The sequence below is a fragment of the Ranitomeya variabilis genome, chromosome 5, assembly GCF_051348905.1.
Source record: "Ranitomeya variabilis isolate aRanVar5 chromosome 5, aRanVar5.hap1, whole genome shotgun sequence".
In the NCBI taxonomy this organism is placed as follows: domain Eukaryota; kingdom Metazoa; phylum Chordata; class Amphibia; order Anura; family Dendrobatidae; genus Ranitomeya; species Ranitomeya variabilis.
Window position 1 is genome coordinate 52,370,628 of NC_135236.1, and position 16,771 is coordinate 52,387,398.

The 16,771-nt window shown below is 45.9% G+C and overlaps 1 protein-coding gene across 2 annotated transcripts in view; it reads left to right on the forward strand.

Moving 5' to 3' along the window:
* The first annotated feature begins 424 nt into the window (after positions 1-424).
* The window catches only part of KANK2 (KN motif and ankyrin repeat domains 2), an 80,647-nt gene continuing 64,300 nt past the window's right edge, over positions 425-16,771 (forward strand). Inside the window, exon 1 of one of the 2 annotated variants that reach the window (XM_077261977.1) lies at positions 425-494. The gene's annotated coding sequence lies outside the window, so the exon portion shown is untranslated. Of the gene's footprint in view, positions 495-4,172; positions 4,197-16,771 lie in introns of those variants that run through there. The other variant, XM_077261978.1, reaches the window with a different exon arrangement.

Sequence of the window (16,771 nt, forward strand, 5' to 3'; positions counted from 1 at the left end):
CCGGGCTCATTTTTCAATAAACATTATAAAAATTAAGAAAAAAAAAATGTAACAAATGAATTTACTTTTTTATTTTCCAGAATGATGTGGATATATTATAACGGTATAAACGCTGATTTATTTATTTATTTTATTTTTTTAAATTCTATGTCTTCTCTAGATGCTGCGGCCATCAATGCCCCCCATTCACACAGGGCAGGAAATCCGGATATCCAGCATCACACACGACTGTGTAGTATCTCCGCCGCCGCCTGCATGTATGATGTCCCGTAATAATCACACATGGCACCAGCCACATTATAAAGGTCTTATTTTATTACTTTTGTGTCGTTTTGGTCGTCCTGTCTCTTTAAGAGATGTACAGGGGGGGGTGGGGAGAGAGAGGAGGGGGTCTCACTGAGGGGATGGAGTTTGGAAGCTGAGGGGTTTTACCAGTAGAGAGAAGAGAGAAGTCACAGGGCGAGAGCGCTGGAACACAGGGCTGAGAATTTGGGGTGAGTCGTAAGAAAAATGGGGTCACTTTTTGGAGGGTGAACTAAGTAGTGGGGTCTGACGCTATAACCCCCAGCTGTGGGGGGATAGATGCCAGCGTGGCTATTTCTGCAAACCCCACACCTCTAGGGTTGGGATGGAGATTTTGGAGGATCGCTAACTAGGACCAGATGTGCTGGAGGATGCGCAATGCTCTGCAGAGGGGATCAACTGGTGACACTGAGTGATGCTCTGCAGAGGGGACCGGGGGCGACACTGAGCGATGCTCTGCAGAGGGGACCAACTGGTGACACTGAGCGATGCTCTGCAGAGGGGACCGGGGGCGACACTGAACGATGCTCTGCAGAGGGGACCGGGGGCGACACTGAACGATGCTCTGCAGAGGGGACCGGGGGCGACACTGAGCGATGCTCTATAGAGGGGACCGGGGGCGACACTGAACGATGCTCTGCAGAGGGGACCGGGGGCGACACTGAGCGATGCTCTGCAGAGGGGACGGGGGGCGACACTGAGCGATGCTCTGCAGAGGGGACGGGGGGCGACACTGAGCGATGCTCTGCAGAGGGGACCGGGGTGACACTGAGCGATGCTCTGCAGAGGGGACCGGGGGGCGACACTGAGCGATGCTCTGCAGAGGGGACCGGGGGCGACACTGAGCGATGCTCTGCAGAGGGGACCGGGGGCGACACTGAGCGATGCTCTGCAGAGGGGACCGGGGCGACACTGAGCGATGCTCTGCAGAGGGGACCGGGGGCGACACTGAGCGATGCTCTGCAGAGGGGACCGGGGCGACACTGAGCGATGCTCTGAAGAAGGGACCGGGGACGACACTGAGCAATGCTCTGCAGAGGGGACCGGGGGCGATGCTCTGCAGAGGAGACTGGGGCGACACTGAGTGATGCTCTGCAGGGGGGACCGGGGGGTGACACTGAGCGATGCTCTGCAGAGGGGACCGGGGTGACACTGAGCGATGCTCTGTAGAGGGGACCGGGGCGACACTGAGCGATGCTCTGCAGAGGGGACCGGGGGGCGACACTGAGCGATGCTCTGCAGAGGGGACCGGGGGCGACACTGAGCGATGCTCTGCAGAGGGGACCGGGGCGACACTGAGCGATGCTCTGAAGAGGGGACCGGGGACGACACTGAGCGATGCTCTGCAGAGGGGACCGGGGGCGATGCTCTGCAGAGGAGACTGGGGCGACACTGAGTGATGCTCTGCAGAGGGGACCGGGGGGTGACACTGAGCGATGCTCTGCAGAGGGGACCGGGGTGACACTGAGCGATGCTCTGTAGAGGGGACCGGGGCGACACTGAGCGATGCTCTGCAGAGGGGACCGGGGCGACACTGAGCGATGCTCTGCAGAGGGAACCAGGGGCGACACTGAGCGATGCTCTGCAGAGGGGACCGGGGGCGATGCTCTGCAGAGGAGACTGGGGCGACACTGAGTGATGCTCTGCAGAGGGGACCGGGGGGCGACACTGAGCGATGCTCTGCAGAGGGGACCGGGGTGACACTGAGCGATGCTCTGCAGAGGGGAACGGGGGCGACACTGAGCGATACTCTGCAGAGGGGACCGGGGGCGACACTGAGCGATGCTCTGCAGAGGGGACCGGGGTGACACTGAGCGATGCTCTGCAGAGGGGACCGGGGCGACACTGAGCGATGCTCTGCAGAGGGAACCAGGGGCGACACTGAGCGATGCTCTGCAGAGGGGACCAGTGCCTGACGCTAATGGGACGCAAGTTTTTAGTGCAATGCTCTGCATAGGACACAAGTGTGACTGTACAATGAAGTGTGATTTATTTTTTTAGTGCCATGCTCTGCAAAGGGGATCGGTGTGTGTGGATACTAAAATGGGGCGTGCAATGCTCTGCAGACACTATAAAGTGGCGTGTTTTTTTTTTTTTTTCTTGTGCAATGCTCGGCAGAGACTTTATTGGGGTGTGCAATGCTCTGCAGAGGGGAACAGTGTCTGACACTATGAGTTGTGATTTTTTTTTTTCCCTTGGTGCAATGCTCTGCAAGGGGAACCAGTCTGAGGCTTTATAATGGGGTGTGACTCCCTTAGCGTAATGCTCTGCAGAGGGGACCAAACTGCGACGCTATCATGGGATGTGCAATGCTCTGCAGATGGGACCAAGATACCACACTTTTAGGAGTTGTGAATTATTTATTGTTTAGAAGTGCAATGCTCTGCAGAGGCGACCAGTTTAGGACTCTGTAACGGCGTGTGATTTTCTTAGTGCAATGCTCTGCACCAGGGACTAGTGTGACACTTTGTGAAACGCTCTGCAGAGGAAGATCGGTATGTAACGCTAAAGGGGTGTGATACTTTTGCAGAGCAGTTTGTTGTGTGACTCTATACAGGGGTGTGATATATATATATATATATATATATATATATATATATATATAATATTTTTATTTTATTTTATTTATTTTTTTCGTGCAATGCTCTGCAGAGGGGACCAGACTGTGACACCGTAAGCGGGTTCTGCAATGTTCTGCAGAGGGGCGCCCAGACTTTTAGTATTAAGATGACGCTTTTTGCCCCAAATATAGGCTAAAAAAAAAAAGTTTGCCAAAATATTAGCGGGGTCCAATATTAACTGTTGCCGCTCCGTTTTCCTGCCGTAGCGTTATATAATGAGTGAGCCGCGGAGCTGACGATCAGTTCTTCCGGCACCTCGGGGAGGGAGCAGGAATTTCTCACTTTACTCCTGGGACCAAAAAGAAACAGAATTATTAAAAATTATGAATTCCAGATTCTCCTGTGTTTTTTCAGCGCTCGGATGTAGCAGAGCCGAGTCTGTCTTTTTCGGAGAATAAATCGGTCATGTTTGTGCTTGCAGTCCCATGTAAAAGCAGCGATAAACACATGGTGATCTAATAGTCCTGAGTGGTGCCAAGTGACCAACCCAGCTCTGCTACATCTGCCTTTCATTATGAGGCGTGCCAGCGCGATTCAGGCGAGGGGAGGCTGAAGTAAGTGGGAGCAGCGGAGTCTTCTGGAGACTTGGGTGTGTGCTCAGTGATGGAGGGCCAGAGAAAGGGGTGAGGTGAGGCGGAAACTGTACAAAACTGCATCCGCTGTAGCAGAGCCGAGCTGGTCGTTCACCTCTACACACTCGGCTCTGCTACATCCCAGTAACATTTCACAATTGATCTGGCACCGAGGGGTGAGGACATTTAAGGCTGCCGAGGTGGAACTTTCGCTCCTGGTCTTTTCTGCCACATGAGGCAGAAAACTGGAATCTTCTTACATTTTCCGCCAGACTTGCAGAAGGCCCCGTCCTCACATTCTCACCAACTAAGGAATGGTTTATTCCCAGTTCTAATGATCTATGGGTGCACACAAAATAGCCAAAGAACCATGGATATTTTGAGGAAAAGCCTGTAAGGTATTGTGGGGATTCGAACCCTGGACCGAAAGGAATGAAGAACCTGGCAGCAAACCTCAATTCTCCCTACAGTGCCCCCGCAGGCAAAATGAAGCATTACACAATTTTTATTGAACTCAATGGCCTGTCCATGTAATTTACTGATGCGCCCGGTCCTCCAGTCACGCTTTCTGTCAGTGCCCCACTCCACTAATATTTAAGGATCCATTCTCCCCCGCCTAGAGAGAGAGAGGTCGGACGGGCTTCCACTAAGCGGGATGACCACCGATCTACTTCTTGCCAAGGGTGCCACAAAAGCTTAGGTATGTACACGCTCTACAGGGTCTGAGTAGGTCTATGGAGCAAACATTTATGACAGGGTCCCTATAATGCTGCCATATAATGCACATCATCATCATACAAAAAGAGGATAGATAATAATAATAATGCACTAGTCTGCCTATAATACCGACATATAATGCACATCGTCATCATACCAAAAGAGGCTAGATAATAATAACACTGGTCAACAGCATTTTTGGTGCCAAAGATATTTCATCGAATTTGGGGTATTTTTGGGGTGCTGATTCTGAATATGCTATCAGTTTTGCCAGATTGGCTCAAGTTTTTGAGATTTTTGGTATCTTATTTATAGCACTTGTTGGTAAATGCGACGCATCATCTCATTAATTTCTTTGGATTAGTACTTGAACTGAGCAGTTCTCAATATAGTTTTGTGTTAATTAGTGTTCTAAAAGTTTGTTCATAGCTTGATTTTTGCACTAACTTTATGTTGTTGTCTGTTTTCCAGTGAAAAGCATGAACTCATCAAGAAGAAGTTGTCTTAACGATCCAGACTCATTCTGTTACATTTGTGGTGAATACACACTGCCAAAACATAGAAGAAACATAACAGACTTCGTAAAAAAAGTGTATTTTGCCTATTTTGGGGTTATGCTTGGGGACCAAGACAAGTTTTGGGCACCACACATAGTGTGCAAAGCATGTATCGAATTATTACGAAAATGGAGCAAAGGACAAAGAAAAAGCTTCAAATTTGGTGTTCCAATGGTGTGGAGAGAGCCAAAAAATCATCATGATGACTGTTATTTCTGTGCAGTGCAAGTGCAAGGATTCAATAAGCATAAGAAACGAAAATGGGAGTAACATGGAATCTGCAAGAAGGCCTGTCCCTCATTGTGAAGATGTGCCTGTACCTGTGTTTACCATAAATAACAGTCATCATGATGATTTTTTGGCTCTCTCCACACCATTGGAACACCAAATTTGAAGCTTTTTCTTTGTCCTTTGCTCCATTTTCGTAATAATTCGATACATGCTTTGCACACTATGTGTGGTGCCCAAAACTTGTCTTGGTCCCCAAGCATAACCCCAAAATAGGCAAAATACACTTTTTTTACGAAGTCTGTTATGTTTCTTCTATGTTTTGGCAGTGTGTATTCACCACAAATGTAACAGAATGAGTCTGGATCGTTAAGACAACTTCTTCTTGATGAGTTCATGCTTTTCACTGGAAAACAGACAACAACATAAAGTTAGTGCAAAAATCAAGCTATGAACAAACTTTTAGAACACTAATTAACACAAAACTATATTGAGAACTGCTCAGTTCAAGTACTAATCCAAAGAAATTAATGAGATGATGCGTCACATGTACCAACAAGTGCTATAAATAAGATACCAAAAATGTCAAAAACTTGAGCCAATCTGGCAAAACTGATGACATATTCAGAATCAGCACCCCAAAAATACCCCAAATTCATTAAAATATTTTGGACACCAGAAAAAAAAATTTTTTTTGTTGACCTGTGTAATGCACTAGTGTCCCTATAATACCGCCATATAATGCACATCCTCATCATACGAAAAGAGGCTAGATAATAATAATGCACTAGTGTCCCTATAATACCGCCATATAATGCACATCATCATCATATGAAAAGCGGCTAGATAATAATAATGCACTAGTGTCCCTATAATACCGCCATATAATGCACATCATCATCATACGAAAAGCGGCTAGATAATAATAATGCACTAGTGTCCCTATAATACCGCCTTATAATGCACATCATCATCATACGAAAAGCGGCTAGATAATAATAATGCACTAGTCTGCCTATAATACCGACATACAATGCACATCGTCATCATACCAAAAGAGGCTAGATAATAATAATGCACTAGTATACCTATAATACCGCCATATAATGCACATCATCATCATACGAAAAGAGGCTAGATAATAATAATGCACTAGTGTCCCTATAATACCGCCATATAATGCACATCATCATCATATGAAAAGCGGCTAGATAATAATAATGCACTAGTGTCCCTATAATACCGCCATATAATGCACATCATCATCATACGAAAAGCGGCTAGATAATAATAATGCACTAGTGTCCCTATAATACCGCCTTATAATGCACATCATCATCATACGAAAAGCGGCTAGATAATAATAATGCACTAGTCTGCCTATAATACCGACATACAATGCACATCGTCATCATACCAAAAGAGGCTAGATAATAATAATGCACTAGTATACCTATAATACCACCATATAATGCACATCATCATCATGCGAAAAGAGGCTAGATAATAATGCACTAGTGTCCCTATAATACCGCCTTATAATGCACATTGTCATCATACTAAAAGCAGTTGGATAATAATAATGCACTAGTGTCCCTATAATGCCGCCATATAATGCATATCATATTCCATAAAGTAGCTAGATAATAATGCACTACAGTGACCCAATACCGCCATATAATTTACATAATCTTCCATAAGGTGCCTAGATAATATTGCCATACAATCGCCTAAAAACACCGCTATACGCTACTTCTGTGACGCTTTCACCATGTTTGCAACCAATGATTTGACAGCCTTTGAGATTTATTATCGACACTGGGTGTAAGAATCTGGATATATAGAATCTGAAACATGTATAGGAGTAATGGATAAACCAGCGGGTCTGGGAATGTAGGTGGGGAGAATCTTGGCTGGTGCACAAATAATATATCTGGATTATACCTGCAAGATGGCTGAGCTTTATATAAGGAATATCTGCTAAGGAGATAAAGTCATGAAACACAGAGTGCAAGACAGAAATCTGATGGTGAATTCTGGGAATAGGAAAAGCTGAGAAAGTTACTGGGATACTGTAATAAGAGGTTATAGGGGTAATAAGAGGATCAGGAGCCGGGTTACTGTAATAAGAGGGTACAGGGTAATAAGAGGATCAGGAGCCGGGTTACTGTAATAAGAGGTTACAGGGTAATAAGGGGATCAGGAGCCGGGTTACTGTAATAAGAGGTTATAGGGGTAATAAGAGGATCAGGAGCCGGGTTACTGTAATAAGAGGGTACAGGGTAATAAGAGGATCAGGAACCGGGTTACTGTAATAAGAGGTTACAGAGGTAATAAGAGGATCAGGAGCCGGGTTACTGTAATAAGAGGTTACAGGGGTAATAAGAGGATCAGGAGCCGGGTTACTGTAATAAGAGGTTACAGGGGTAATAAGGGGATCAGGAGCCGGGTTACTGTAATAAGAAGTTACAGGGTAATAAGAGGATCAGGAGCCGGGTTACTGTAATAAGAGGTTACAGGGGTAATAAGAGGATCAGGAGCCGGGTTACTGTAATAAGAGGTTACAGGGGTAATAAGGGGATCAAGAGCCGGGTTACTGTAATAAGAGGTTACAGGGTAATAAGAGGATCAGGAGCCGGGTTACTGTAATAAGAGGGTACAGGGTAATAAGAGGATCAGGAGCCGGGTTACTGTAATAAGAGGTTACAGGGTAATAAGAGGATCAGGAGCCGGGTTACTGTAATAAGAGGTTACGGGGTAATAAGAGGATCAGGAGCCGGGTTACTGTAATAAGAGGTTACGGGGTAATAAGAGGATCAGGAGCCGGGTTACTGTAATAAGAGGTTACAGGGTAATAAGAGGATCAGGAGCCGGGTTACTGTAATAAGAGGTTACAGGAGTAATAAGAGGATCAGGAGCCGGGTTACTGTAATAAGAGGTTACAGGGTAATAAGAGGATCAGGAGCCGGGTTACTGTAATAAGAGGTTACAGGGTAATAAGAGGATCAGGTGCCGGGTTACTGTAATAAGAGGTTACAGGAGTAATAAGAGGATCAGGAGCCGGGTTACTGTAATAAGAGGTTACAGGGTAATAAGAGGATCAGGACCTGGGTTACTGTAATAAGAGGTTACAGGGTAATAAGAGGATCAGGAGCCGGGTTACTGTAATAAGAGGTTACAGGGCAATAAGAGGATCAGGAGCCGGGTTACTGTAATAAGAGGTTACAGGGTAATAAGAGGATCTGGAGCCGGGTTACCGTAATAAGAGGTTACAGGGTAATAAGAGGATCAGGAACCGGGTTACTGTAATAAGAGGATCAGGAGCCGGGTTACTGTAATAAGAGGTTACAGGGTAATAAGAGGATCAGGAACCGGGTTACTGTAATAAGAGGATCAGGAGCCGGGTTACTGTAATAAGAGGTTACAGGGTAATAAGAGGATCTGGAGCCGGGTTACTGTAATAAGAGGATCAGGAGCCGGGTTACTGTAATAAGAGGTTACAGGGGTAATAAGAGGATCAGGAGCTGGGTTACTGTAATAAGAGGTTACAGGGGTAATAAGAGGATCAGGAGCCGGGTTACTGTAATAAGAGGTTACAGGGGTAATAAGAGGATCAGGAGCCGGGTTACTGTAATAAGAGGTTACAGGGTATTAAGAGGATCATGAGCCGGGTTACTGTAATAAGAGGTTACAGGGTAATAAGAGGATCAGGAGCCGGGTTACTGTAATAAGAGGATCAGGAGCCGGGTTACTGTAATAAGAGGTTACAGGGTAATAAGAGGATCTGGAGCCGGGTTACTGTAATAAGAGGTCACAGGGGTAATAAGAGGATCAGGAGCCGGGTTACTGTAATAAGAGGTTACAGGGTAATAAGAGGATCTGGAGCCGGGTTACTGTAATAAGAGGATCAGGAGCCGGGTTACTGTAATAAGAGGTTACAGGGTAATAAGAGGATCAGGAGCCGGGTTACTGTAATAAGAGGATCAGGAGCCGGGTTACTGTAATAAGAGGTTACAGGTTATTAAGAGGATCAGGAGCCGGGTTACTGTAATAAGAGGTTACAGGGTAATAAGAGGATCTGGAGCCGGGTTACTGTAATAAGAGGATCAGGAGCCGGGTTACTGTAATAAGAGGTTACAGGGTAATAAGAGGATCTGGAGCCGGGTTACTGTAATAAGAGGTTACAGGGTAATAAGAGGATCTGGAGCCGGGTTACTGTAATAAGAGGATCAGGAGCCGGGTTACTGTAATAAGAGGTTACAGGGTAATAAGAGGATCAGGAGCCGGGTTACTGTAATAAGAGGATCAGGAGCCGGGTTACTGTAATAAGAGGTTACAGGGGTAATAAGAGGATCAGGAGCCGGGTTACTGTAATAAGAGGTTACAGGGTAATAAGAGGATCAGGAACCGGGTTACTGTAATAAGAGGATCAGGAGCCGGGTTACTGTAATAAGAGGTTACAGGGTAATAAGAGGATCTGGAGCCGGGTTACTGTAATAAGAGGATCAGGAGCCGGGTTACTGTAATAAGAGGTTACAGGGTAATAAGAGGATCAGGAGCCGGGTTACTGTAATAAGAGGTTACAGGGTAATAAGAGGATCAGGAGCCGGGTTACTGTACTAAGAGGTTACAGGGTAATAAGAGGATCAGGAGCCGGGTTACTGTAATAAGAGGTTACAGGGTAATAAGAGGATCAGGAGCCGGGTTACTGTAATAAGAGGGTACAGGGTAATAAGAGGATCAGGAGCCGGGTTACTGTAATAAGAGGTTACAGGGTAATAAGAGGATCAGGAGCCGGGTTACTGTAATAAGAGGGTACAGGGTAATAAGAGGATCAGGAGCCGGGTTACTGTAATAAGAGGTTACAGGGGTAATAAGAGGATCAGGAGCCGGGTTACTGTAATAAGAGATTACAGGGGTAATAAGAGGATCAGGAGCCGGGTTACTGTAATAAGAGGTTACAGGGTAATAAGAGGATCAGGAACCGGGTTACTGTAATAAGAGGTTACAGGGTAATAAGAGGATCAGGAGCCGGGTTACTGTAATAAGAGGTTACAGGGTAATAAGAGGATCTGGAGCCGGGTTACTGTAATAAGAGGATCAGGAGCCGGGTTACTGTAATAAGAGGTTACAGGGTAATAAGAGGATCAGGAGCCGGGTTACTGTAATAAGAGGTTACAGGGTAATAAGAGGATCAGGACCTGGGTTACTGTAATAAGAGGTTACAGGGTAATAAGAGGATCAGGAGCCGGGTTACTGTAATAAGAGGTTACAGGGTAATAAGAGGATCAGGAGCCGGGTTACTGTAATAAGAGGGTACAGGGTAATAAGAGGATCAGGAGCCGGGTTACTGTAATAAGAGGGTACAGGGTAATAAGAGGATCAGGAGCCGGGTTACTGTAATAAGAGGGTACAGGGTAATAAGAGGATCAGGAGCCGGGTTACTGTAATAAGAGGTTACAGGGGTAATAAGAGGATCAGGAGCCGGGTTACTGTAATAAGGATCCTTATACAGTTGTGCTCAAAAGTTTACATACCATGGCAGAATTTTTGCTTTCTTGGCCTCTTTTCAGAGAATATGAATGATAACACCAAAGCTTTCTCTCCACTCATGGTTAGTGGTTGGGTGAAGCCATTTATTGTCAAACTACTGTGTTTTCTCTCTTTAAATCATAGTGACAACCCAAAACATCCAAATGGCCCTGAACAAAAGTTCACATACCCCTTTTGTTAATCCCTGTATTGCCCCCTCTAACATCAATGACAGCTTGAAGTCTTTTGTGGTAGTTGTGGATGAGGTTCTTTATTTTCTCAGATGGTAAAGCTGCCCACTCTTCTTGGCAAAAAGCCTCCAGTTCCTGTAAATTCTTTTCTGGCATGAACTGCGTGCTTGAGATCTCCCCACAGTGGCTCAATGATATTGAGGTCAGGAGACTGAAATGGCCACTCCAGAACCTTCACTTTGTTCTGCTGTAGCCAATGACAGATCGACTTGGCCTTGTGTTTTGGATCGTTGTCATGTTGGAACGTCCAAGTACGTCCCATGCGCAGCTTCCGGGCTGATGACTGCAAATTTGACTCCAGTATTTGCTTATAACGTGCTGCATTCATCTTTCCTTCAACTTTGACCAAGCTTCCTGTGCCTTTGTAGCTCACACATCCCCAAAACATCAGCGATCCACCTCCGTGCTTTACAGTAGGAATGGTGTTCCTTTCATCATAGGCCTTGTTGACCTCTCTCCAAATGTAACGTTTATGGTTGTTGCCAAAAAGTTTAATTTTGGTCTCATCACTCCAAATTACCTTGTTCTAGAAGTTTTTGAGGCTTGTCTCTGTGCTGTTTTGCGTATTGTAGGTGAGATACTTTGTGGCATTTGCACAGTAATGGCTTTCTTCTGGCGACCCGACCTTGCAGCTCATTTTTCTTCAAGTGCCTCCTTATTATACATCTTGAAACAGCCACACCTCTAGTTTTCAGACAGTCCAAGTGTTTCAGCTGATGTTATTTGTGGGTTTTTCTTTGCATCCCAAACAATTTTCCTGGCAGTTGTGGACGACATTTTTGTTGGTCTACCTGACCGTGGTTTTGATTTTACAGAGCCCGTGAGTTTCCATTTGTTAATCACAGAACGCTGCTGACTGGAATTATCAATTCCTTGGATATCTTTTTGTATCCCTTTCCTGTTTTATACAGTTCAACTACCTTTTCCCGTAGATCCGTTGACAATTCTTTTGCTTTCTCCATGACTCACAATCCAGAAATGTCAGTGGCTGGATGAAAGATGCCAGAGTCTGTCTGGATCCCCGAAACTCACTCCGCTTTTATGCACACACAGTGATTACAAGCAAACAGGTCCACGGTGAGGATGTTACCTTTAGTAGCCATTCACACCCATTTGTGTCAACTTCTGTGCATGTTGTCAGGCCAAAATCACCAGGGTATGTGAACTTTTGATCAGGGTCATTTGGATGTTTTGGGTTGTCATTATGATTTAAACTTTTGAGCACAACTGTGTATCACGAGAATAAGATGATGGGGTGTAGTAAGCAGAGCTCCCTCCAGGATTCAGGTAGGAGGGCACATTTTGGGTGTGAGTACATCTGGAAAGCAGATGTTGAGCTCACTTGTGTAGTCTGCGCCTCCGCCCTGTCCTGGGTGAAATGTGAAGCTGAGCAGAGAGGGGGATTTGGGATCAGTGCAGGGAAAGCGGAGAATCTGGTTGGAATCAGTAAAGAAAACAGACTAAGGAAGAGGAAACAAAATAGGAAAAGCAATGGACGATTTCAATAGGAAAGTGAAAAAAATTAAGGCGAAAGAAACAAGATGTAAATAGGAACTGAAGGGGCTTTCCAGGATTAGAATAATATGGCTACTTTCTGTCTGAAACAGCCCCACACGTGTCTGTGGGTTATGTGCAGTATTGCAGTTTGGCTTCATTGAAGTGTATGGAGCTCAGCTGCAGTACCAGACACGACCTCTATACAACCGTGGCGCTATTTCTGGAAAAAAACAGCAGTCATGTTTTTCCTATTGGAAGTGGATATTACATGAGGAACTGGAGACAAACTGTCATAAATGCTCAGGTCTTTATCGTTTTGGTGGTGGTCATGAACGTAGTGGTTTGATGGATTCTTGCTGTAGATGTCTACGCCTAGGGCTGGATAATAAAAGGATATACTGTAAGTGGTGACAGTCCTGTGTCTCAGCACCACCCGACTCAGGAGGAGTCTCTGCTTGGAAATTTGGCATATGATCACGGTCTTCCCTCTGGAAATTAAGCAGTATGTGGCTCTATTATTGGTCTTTGTGCACTGTATGGCAGTATTATTTGTACACTGTAGAGACCTGTGCAATGATTCAAACCAAAAGGAACAACTCTCAACAATTTCATCCTTTTTGCTATTAGGTGAGAAGAATGTATGCGGTAATCCTTTCTCCAGGGGGTCCGCAAGCTGGATAGACTTTTAGGACCCCACATTTAGCAGAATGAAGGGGACACAGTGCTCCACACACATCAGTGTATCAGTATATGTGCCCGTGTCTGGTCCTGCAGGTCTATACATGTGCCCATGAATGGTCCTGCAAATGTGTACATGTGCCTGGTCCTGCAGATCTGTACATGTGTCTGGTCCTGGAGGTCTGTACATGTGTCTGTACATGTGTCTGTGCCTGGTCCTACACATCTGTACCCATGCCTGGTCCTGCAGATCTGTACATGTGCCTGTGCCTGGTCCTGCAGGTCTATACATGCGCCCATGAATGGTCCTGCAAATGTGTACATGTCCCCATACATGGTCCGTCAGATCTGTGCCTGGTCCTGCAGATCTGTACATGTGCCTGGTCCTGGAAGTATGTACACGTGTCTGTGCCTGGTCCTACACATCTGTACCCATGCCTGGTGATGCAGATCTGTACATGTGCCTGGTCCTGCAGGTCTGTACATGTGCCTGTGCCTGGTCCTACACATGTGTACCCATGCCTGGTGATGCAGATCTGTGCCTGTGCCTGGTCCTGCAGGTCTATACATGTGCCCATGAATGGTCCTGCAAATGTTTACATGTCCCTGTACATGGTCCGTCAGATCTGTGCCTGGTCCTGCAGATCTGTACATGTGCCTGGTCCTGTAAGTATGTACATGTGTCTGTGCCTGGTCCTACACATCTGTACCTATGCCTGGTGATGCAGATCTGTACATGTGCCTGTACATGTGCCTGGTTCTGCAGGTCTGTACATGTGCCTGTGCCTGGTTCTGCAGGTCTGTACATGTGCCTGTGCCTGGTCCTGCAGATCTGTACATGTGCCCGTGCCTGGTCCTACACATCTGTACCCATGCCTGGTCCTGCAGATCTGTACGTGTGCCTGTGCCTGGTCCTGCAGTTCTGTACATGGGCCCGTGCATGGTCCTTCAGAACTGTGGCTGGTCCTGCAGGTCTGTACATGTGCCTGTGCCTGGTCCTGCAGATCTGTACATGTGCCCGTGCCTGGTCCTACACATCTGTACCCATGCCTGGTCCTGCAGATCTGTACGTGTGCCTGTGCCTGGTCCTGCAGCTCTGTACATGGGCCCGTGCATGGTCCTTCAGAACTGTGCCTGGTTCTGCAGGTCTGTACATGTGCCTGTGCCTGGTCCTGCAGATCTGTGCATGTGCCCGTGCCTGGTCCTACACATCTGTACCCATGCCTGGTCCTGCAGATCTGTACGTGTGCCTGTGCCTGGTCCTGCAGTTCTGTACATGGGCCCGTGCATGGTCCTTCAGAACTGTGGCTGGTCCTGCAGGTCTGTACATGTGCCTGTGCCCGGCCCTACACATCTGTATCCCTGCTGGTCTTACAGCTCTCTATATGTGCCTGGATTTGCATGTTTGTACATGTGCCCGCGTCTGGTCCTGCAGGGCTATATATGTGCCCATGCATGGTCCTTCAGATCTGTGCCTGGTCCTGCAGGTCTGTACATGTGCTTGTGCCTGGCCATGCAGGTCTGGGCCTGTTCCTGGTCCTGCAGCTCTCTACATGTGCCTGGATTTGTATGTTTTTACATGTGCCTGTGTCTGGTCCTGAAAATGTGTACATGTGCCCATGCATGGTCCTTCAGATCTGTGTGTCTGTGCCTGGTCCTGCAGGTCTGGACATGTGCCTGGTCCTATAGATCTGTACATATGCCAATGCCTGGTCCTGCATGTTTGTATATGTGCCTGTGCCAGGTCCTGCATGCCTGTATACAGGTAGAGTGGCATGTAAAAGTTTGGGTACCCCTAGTCAAATTACTCTTATTGTGAACAGTTAAGCAATAGTTGAAGATGAAATTATCTCTAAAAGGCCTAAAGTTAAAGATGACACATTTCCATTGTATTTAGGCAAATATATATATATATAGAAAAATTGGAACAGCACCTGAAAAAATACCTTAACTGTGTGCATGCAGAGACAAAAAAAACCACAGCAGGACATGTGCATGAATCTAGGCCATGTGAAAACACAGAGAAACATTAAAAACATTACATTTAGATCAAACTTCTCAAAATTTTCCCCAAAAGTTTTAAAATTTTTTTTTTTACTTCGAGTAATAGAGGAAAAATGAAGGTTCTTAGTGCACAAATTGGTCAATTCATGTAAGCCTATTAACCGCGGCAAGGTGACCTCCCTCTGATGGGTCCCTGCTCTACAGTATAAGCCACTTCTGGGCCACCAGCCTACAATTTTGGACAAACATGTCACTACTGGGTCAAGCCTACAATTTATGGGCAGGTAGAGCTGATAACAGCACCTGCAAGGCCAATGGGAGGGGTGCAAGATCAGACTGGAGGCAGCCAGCATCCAGTGATTAAATAACCACCAAAAAAAAATGATCAGCACCTCCTAATGTTTGTCCAAAATTGTAGGCTCGTGGCCCAGAAGTGGCTTATACTGTATGAAAATACAGCCTTCTCTAACCTTGTCCCAAAAACCAGCAGCCTTGGGTTCTTCTACGCAGTTGCCTAGCACTCTGAAAATGAAAATGGTGGAGGCCCACAGAGCAGGAGAAGGCTATAAGAAGATAGCAAAGCTTTTTCAAGTTGCCCTTGTTTCAGTTCGAAATGTAATTAAGAAATGTCATCTAACAGGAACAGTAGAGGTCAAGATAAGGTCTGGAAGACCAAGCAAAATTTTTATGATAGCTGCTTGTAGGATTGCTAGAGAGGCAAGTCAGAATCCTCGCTTGACTACAAAAGACCTTCAGAAAGATTTAGCAGACTCTGTAGTTGTGGTACATTGTTCTACTGTTCAGCGACACCTGCACAAATATGGCTTTCATGGAAGTCATCAAAAGGAATCCTCTACTGCATCCTCACCAGGGCCGGCATCACCACTAGGCACACCTGAGCAAGTGCCTGTGCCCTGGAAGAATAGGGGGGCCCACTTAACATTGGCAAGCTATGGGGCCCATGAGTCGGAGGAGCCCAATGCCCCTCAAATACTCACCTCTCTCCATTCCCCATTCCCCACTGCTCCGGTCTCCTCAGCATCTTCTGCTTCTCTGTGACGTCTCAGGGTAAAGGGCATGATGGCGTCACTAAAACATGCCTTCTGTGCTGAGCAGTATAGAGAATCAGAAGATGCAGATGAGACCAGAGCAGCGGGCAACTGGGAGAGCTGAGGATTTGAATATATGGAATATATGGAGCCATTATACTGTATGGAGCATTATATGGTGCCCATAATACTGTATGGAGCAATATATGGTGCCCATAATACTGTATGGATGGGGATCATAATACTTTATGGAGCAATAGATGGGGCTCATAATACTTTATTGAGCAATATATGAGGCCGATAAGTGTATGAAGCAATATATGGGGCTCATTATACTGTATAGAGCAATATATGGGGCTCATAATACTTTATGGAGCAATATATGGGGCTCATAATACTTTATGGAGCAATATATGGGGCTCATAATACTTTATGGAGCAATATATGAGGTCGATAAGTGTATGGAACATTATATGGGGCCCATTATACTGTATGAAGCAATATACTGTATGTGGCCCATTATACTTTATGGAGCAACATATGGTGCCCAAAATACTGTATGGAGCAATATATGGAGCCCATAATACTTTATGAAGCAATATATAGGGACCATAATATTTTATGGAGCAATATATGGGGCCAATAATAGTGTATGGAGCAATATATGTGGCCCATGATACTTTATGGAGCAATATATGAGGCCGATAAGTGTATGGAGCATTATATGGGGCCCATTATACTGTATGAGCACTATGTGGTGCC